This window comes from Trachymyrmex cornetzi, unplaced genomic scaffold (assembly GCF_001594075.2).
Source record: "Trachymyrmex cornetzi isolate Tcor2-1 unplaced genomic scaffold, Tcor1.1 scaffold922, whole genome shotgun sequence".
NCBI classification, from domain to species: Eukaryota; Metazoa; Arthropoda; class Insecta; order Hymenoptera; family Formicidae; genus Trachymyrmex; species Trachymyrmex cornetzi.
In genome coordinates this window covers 50,638-56,873 of record NW_017300270.1, presented here as the reverse complement: position 1 = coordinate 56,873, position 6,236 = coordinate 50,638, and the positions used below count along the sequence as shown (strand labels likewise).

Here is a 6,236-nt window from a genome sequence, read left to right as displayed (position 1 = left end):
AAATATCTATTAAGTTGAAATTAATGCCAAAGGATATATTTGTTTTCATAAAAAATTTCAATTTTTTCTTATTTATAATAAATTGGTTAGCTGCAAAAAAATATTTTTTTTGTTTCAACCGACACCACTCTCCCCTACGTTTACGCAAGATTACAGAAAGATGGAAAAAAGAGACAGATAGGTAAATAAATAATCTCTTTTTACGGACAATAATGTAGGATTAAAGAAACTACAATAAATTTGCTGGTAAAAGTAACGTAGTATCGATTGTAGCTGATATGCATTATGCAAATAAACTCGTGTTGAAGTTAAGTCACACAAAATGAATTAATACGGATACAAAGTAAATTAAGTAATTAAGTTGCGGAAGAAAATAATTTGCACAATCGCGCGCCAACAATAAGAATGAAGAGTAACGTGGGATAGTACCGGCGGAATATGTTAGCATCCGTTTTATTCTAGATCCTGTCGAAAAAATTTTTCACATAAAAGTTTTCCATTGAACCAAGTCAATACGGTTAGTGCGCGATAGATACATAAAAATTATATTATAGATATAATAGAAGCTTAGAGAGCTATCCAGAGACACGGTAGTGTCTAGACTCTAAGAAAAACGCATAGCGTTTTAGCGTGAGTACAGTACCTCGATTACACGTTTGTAGAAACATATATCTACTCTTTCTTTTAAAAAATTGATGACAAAATTGTAAATCGGACAGAGAAAGGTTAATGACCTTGCGAAAATCTTACAATACATCTTGACTTATTGTTAAGTACCCTAACTCGGAATATCCCATGTCAAGAGGGGTTGTATCTTAATGGCTATGCGTCTCCAGTTTGACTCGCCCTAACCGGAGACGGTCGCACATCGTAGACGCTTCGTTCTATGTATGCTTTCGATTTGCCATAGTCGCGCACTTATGTGCCGTTCTAACATATCGATTTCAACTAGTGTGTCTGATAAATATGAAAAACTCGTAATTGAGCTACCAATTTTATTCATTCAAAATTTTCACATAAAAAACATATTTATTTATATATTTATTCAAAACTGAAAGTTTTCAGTTTTGAATAAATATGAATTTAAAATTTCAATTATTACGAATATTTTATAATTATTTCACGAGTATTTTAACATGTATTTATTAATAATTATTGTATTTATTAATAATTATTAATAAATACATGTTATTTATTAATAATTATTAAAACAAAATGTAAATTAAAAAAGAATTAGCTGCACATCAATAATGAGCACTTTTCCACTCAATCTGATTATGAATTAGTAACCTCTATAATAAATATTTAGATAAGCTTTTGTGGTGCATGGAAAGTCATTATTTTATTATTTTTTATATCAAATTCTGTTGTACTAGCTTTATTGTCCTACTTAAAATTTGAATTTGAATATAGGTTTATGAAGATGACCTTGTTTGTATCCTACTCTTAGCAAGGTTGTCAGAGACTATCTAACTGCTTGGTACAAACATACTATAAAGCAACCATTTTCTTATGGTCTTGACTTACTTATAAGCAAGCGTAGTCGCTTAACTGCTACAGTCCGTAAAATATTCTACATAGTAAAAAATCGTGCGTCCGTATGTAGAATTTTTCTTGTGTTACTACATTTTGATTATTACTTCAATGTAAAATAAACATACAACTGATATGTTATTATTTTTGTAACATTTTGATGTGTTAGATTCATGTCACCTTTCTAACTTAACAATTGCGTATGTCAATTAAAAATGGAATATTATTTTGAGTGTTTTTAACACAATTGTTTCAATTAATCTTTTTATCTCAAAGTCAATTTAATATCTAAGAATTTTTTCATTCACATTATACGAACAAAAATGTTTTATTAACATTTTCTTACGAGTTACTGCAACTACTCTTTTATGTACTCTACTTATTTTATATGTTAGTTTTAAATCACCCTTAAAGTTAAAATAACAAATATAAATGTAAAGTATTGTGTCAATTATTTAACATTATTAGTTTGTTAATAAGTAACACAAGACGAATGAGTTACTTTAACTTAAAATTTAGAGTGAATCTCCTGGGACATGTAAAAATGTTAAAATTAACATTTCTTTTTTTACTGTGTATCTTTGCGAGCTTGGTTTAGGAAACATGATTATACCGAGGAGAAAATAAAGGCTATTGTTGATGCTTTTATTAAATATATTAAATAATGTGATTATATGGCTACAGAGTGTGAATGGATGCGAAATCCAAAATATTCGTAATCATATTTACAAATATATTCATTAAAATCAAATAAAAAGTATTTATTAATGTATTTATATGATTATTCATTCATTAATTCGAATATTGTTTATTCATCGAAACACTAATTCCAATTATCATATTTGACAGGGCTATGATACGAACGATTTGGTATATATTTAATTTTAAGACATTAAAATGTTTTGTTCTTGTCTCCATTTTTTAAACACTTAAAGATGTTTTAGTTTTAAACTTTTTCCATAAATAACACACTGTGTGTTTGGATTTAAAATATATAATGTTTTCAATCCGAACACGTAGTGTTTTATTTATTGAAAAAGTTTAAAACCAAAACATCTTTGATTATTTAGAAAATAGAGACAAGAACAAAACATTTTAATATCTTAAAATTACACACTTCTTTTTTAGGTGTCGTTATCGGTCATATCATGGAAATCGAAAAAATCTCCCACAACATATATACATCGTATTATTTTTAATTAAAAGTTCCACGTCCCGAATTGAAAAGAATCTTGGTTTTTTATTAGTCCATTTTATAGTATCAATAGTTTCTTTTAAATCTATCTTGTTTACAAAGCTGTGCTAATGCAAGACATATGTATACGCATGCATACCCTAACAGCACAGACCTCCAGGGGACGTCCGTATGTCTTCTGAACATCCTAAAGATATCCTCAGGATGTATCCCGAATAAAGTGTATTATTAGGGTAGTAATTATAAACAAATATAAATATACGTATAACAGCGTGAAAAATTAACGATCAAAATATATCAAAATTGAAAGAATATTTTTCGATCGATATTTAAATTTTTTTTTGCATTTGCTCTTTCTTGCACCATACGACTAATTATATGTCGCGTGTTGAATATTTTTACCAATAGATTTGTTGCTGTATATTATTAAAAAACGTGACTTAAGATAGGTAAAAGACATTTTAAATTACGTAAAATACATTTTTCGAGATATAAGAAATTGCGCAGAGTGTTTTATATCTAATTGCTTAGAATTGTGATATCAATAGGATGTTGGTTAAAATTTGACGAGTGATACTTTTCTTAATTTTCTGTAAAGAATCTCCGCAACAATGAGAGATATCGATAAATCGGCGTTTCTTACTAATTAATAAAAAAAAAAACTATATATTTCAACTGATAGTAAAACGAATAGCAAGGGCGAGAGAGGAAAGCTCGCGAATGTCAAATTATTACTGTAGGTACCACAGCTACATCTTGCGCCTTGACCCTCCCGGATGACTTTTGAACGTTGACAAAAATAGCGGCGCGACGGCGTTATACATCTATATGTAGATGCAACACGAGTGTCGGCATTAAGCCTGCGAGAGAAAGAGAGCCGACATCCCTCGACATAAGGAATCATCCCGCGCCTCTAGTGAGAAACCTTCTATATATTTCCGGTCTAAGTATTCATCTGGCTATATATTTACTGTAACAATATTTTACTCTGTAAACTTAAGTTAACTCGAGGAATAAGAAGACTATTATGTTAAATCTATAAGATAAATGTGTTTCAGTGATCGTTTAATATTATAATTTTAAATGTTTCTTATAAGTATATATTATAATTTAATTGTAATATATTTAATCATAATTAAATTATAATATTATTATATTATAATAAAAAAAGCATTAATAATAAATTTTGTGTAAGTATTCGGACATACATATAGATACATGTTCGCTCATTGGGACGTTTATCTTAGCTCTTACAAAACATCAAAAAGAGAATCGAGAATTGCAACAATATATTTCTTATATATGGAGAAATTATTACTGTCATACTAATAATCACCGACTCGAAAGATTTACTGGCATCAATTTTGTCACGAATCGCAGACTATTACGCAGATGTTGTTTTTAGAATAGTAATTATATCTGATTCTTCGACAAAGCAGATTTCCTTGAGAATAGTAATCTGTAAAGTTGAGTCATCCCGCGAGTCACGCCCTAGAGCAAGTAATCGCGATTTAGAGAGTTCAAAACTATGTCTTACCGTACTATTGTTACTATTGTTAGTCTGGCCACACATATTCAAGCAAATATTTGTCAAATATGCTTGCAGTGCAAGCTGTTTATGTAAATTTGCTTGAACATGTAGCGTGGTTTTCGTTGCTTAGATTTTTGCTGCTCGATTTTACACACATATCGCAGATTTCTTATCATATATAAATTGTATTAGTAATCCGAAACGATCGATCAGAAGAAAATAGCACGATGAGAACTCACCGGTATGTTCCTGCAGCCTCGAAATAGCAGCGGCCGTCGACTCTTGGCGAGATTTTTGCATTCCGTGTGTGTACTTTCCTTTTTTTTCCTTCGATTTCTTTGTAGCGGATACACTTTCAACTCATCGCGAGGATCGCCGAGAAAAGATCGTGATGGAACGAAAGAAACAAGAGTGATTGAACACGCGAAAGCCGAACCTTAGGCTACTCACGAATCTACTTAGCAATATCAGACCGGTCTTACTTATTAATGATATAAATAAATAACTAAAGAAAAATAAATAAATAAATAAATAAATAGATCTTCCGGATAGATATGTGGAGTATCCGCGAGTAGTTTGCGCGAAACCCCTTATTTCCTTCGACTTCCGAGTGAATCGGCGTGCTCCGACCGACTGCATCAGTGCACCCGTGCACTGTGCTACGTCGATCCTCGATTACGACTTCTCTTCGAGTGGCGAGAAAAAGCTCGCCACTCGCATGAGAAAGCGAGAAAGCATGACGATCCTCCTTCTCTTCCTCTTTCCCTCCCACCCTTCCTTTCTTCTTTCCTATTTTAACATTTTCAATTCCAACTCGATCCCAGATTTGCCGATCACACTTCTATGCTTTTGAAAGAAGGGTGCGATCTCTTTTTTTTTTACGCATCGTTACAGAAAAATGTTATCATTTGAATGGACTAACGTTTATTGAAATTTTCAAATACGCTTATTAATTTTTCGTTTCGTCCTGACATCACACAAAAGTGATGGATAAATTAAACAATATAAAATATTTAATTTAGCTAATCACGATACCGTCCGTGATTATCACTATTGCGAATTATGAAAACATAATTGATCTATTGTTTTTCCGCTATAAAGAAATATTGATTATTGAATAAAATCTACTTTACTTAATTTCATTCGATCAAATATATAAAAATAGTTTGTTTTCTATTAACAATTTCGGCACTTTTTGAAAACACTTTTTGTTGATTAATGTGCATGCGCGATAATTTACCATTAAATAATGGCGGCATTTAACACGTTTTTCACGCTGAGTCAATTTTAAATTGACCACTACGTGTGAGTCATCGGAGATCTACAGTATTTGCGTTTATTAAATAGTATTTGTCAAGTAATATGTATTTAATAATAGTAAAATTTACAAAAATTATTATTATTATTATTATGGAAAAAATATTAGGAATATATAAGAATAAATAGTAAGATTTTCCAGGTTATATTAAGAGGTCCCAGGTTCGAGCTCTGACTGAGATAATATTTTTCGTAATAAGTTCTTTATAGTGTTTCTAATTTAATTTAAGGGGGATTATTAGCGTTTTAGACTGATTGTGTTAAAGTCCGAAAGTTATCGGCGCGCAATCATATCTGAAATAAATTGATTTAATAAAAAATATAATTAATAAGAAAGTGGTTTTTTAACAATAAAATTTAACGATAAAGGAGGATAAAACCACTACACAGATTGTTTTTTGTGACATTTAATATATTACAAAGATTCAGATTTAATTTAGACGTTTCAGCTAATATCTGGCCATCTTTAATAAAAATATAAATAATCCCTCATTAGTTACATAAATTTAAACAATAAAATTCGCAGTCATACATTTTAATTAAAAATCACGCTCTCTTTCATTTTGTTCGTGAAACCATAATACATTTGGACAAACGAAATTTACACGCTATCACGATGATATTCCATCTGTTCGTTTTGTTACATTGTCTACAATGACG

At 30.3% G+C, this 6,236-nt stretch overlaps 1 protein-coding gene across 1 annotated transcript in view; it reads right to left on the bottom strand.

Moving 5' to 3' along the window:
- The window catches only part of rols (zinc-RING finger and ankyrin repeat domain-containing protein rolling pebbles), a 42,377-nt gene extending 37,653 nt beyond the window's left edge, over nucleotides 1-4,724 (bottom strand). The window contains exon 1 of the mRNA XM_018520744.1: nucleotides 4,499-4,724. The gene's annotated coding sequence lies outside the window, so the exon portion shown is untranslated. The remainder of the gene's footprint in view (nucleotides 1-4,498) is intronic.
- Nucleotides 4,725-6,236: the final 1,512 nt, after the last annotated feature.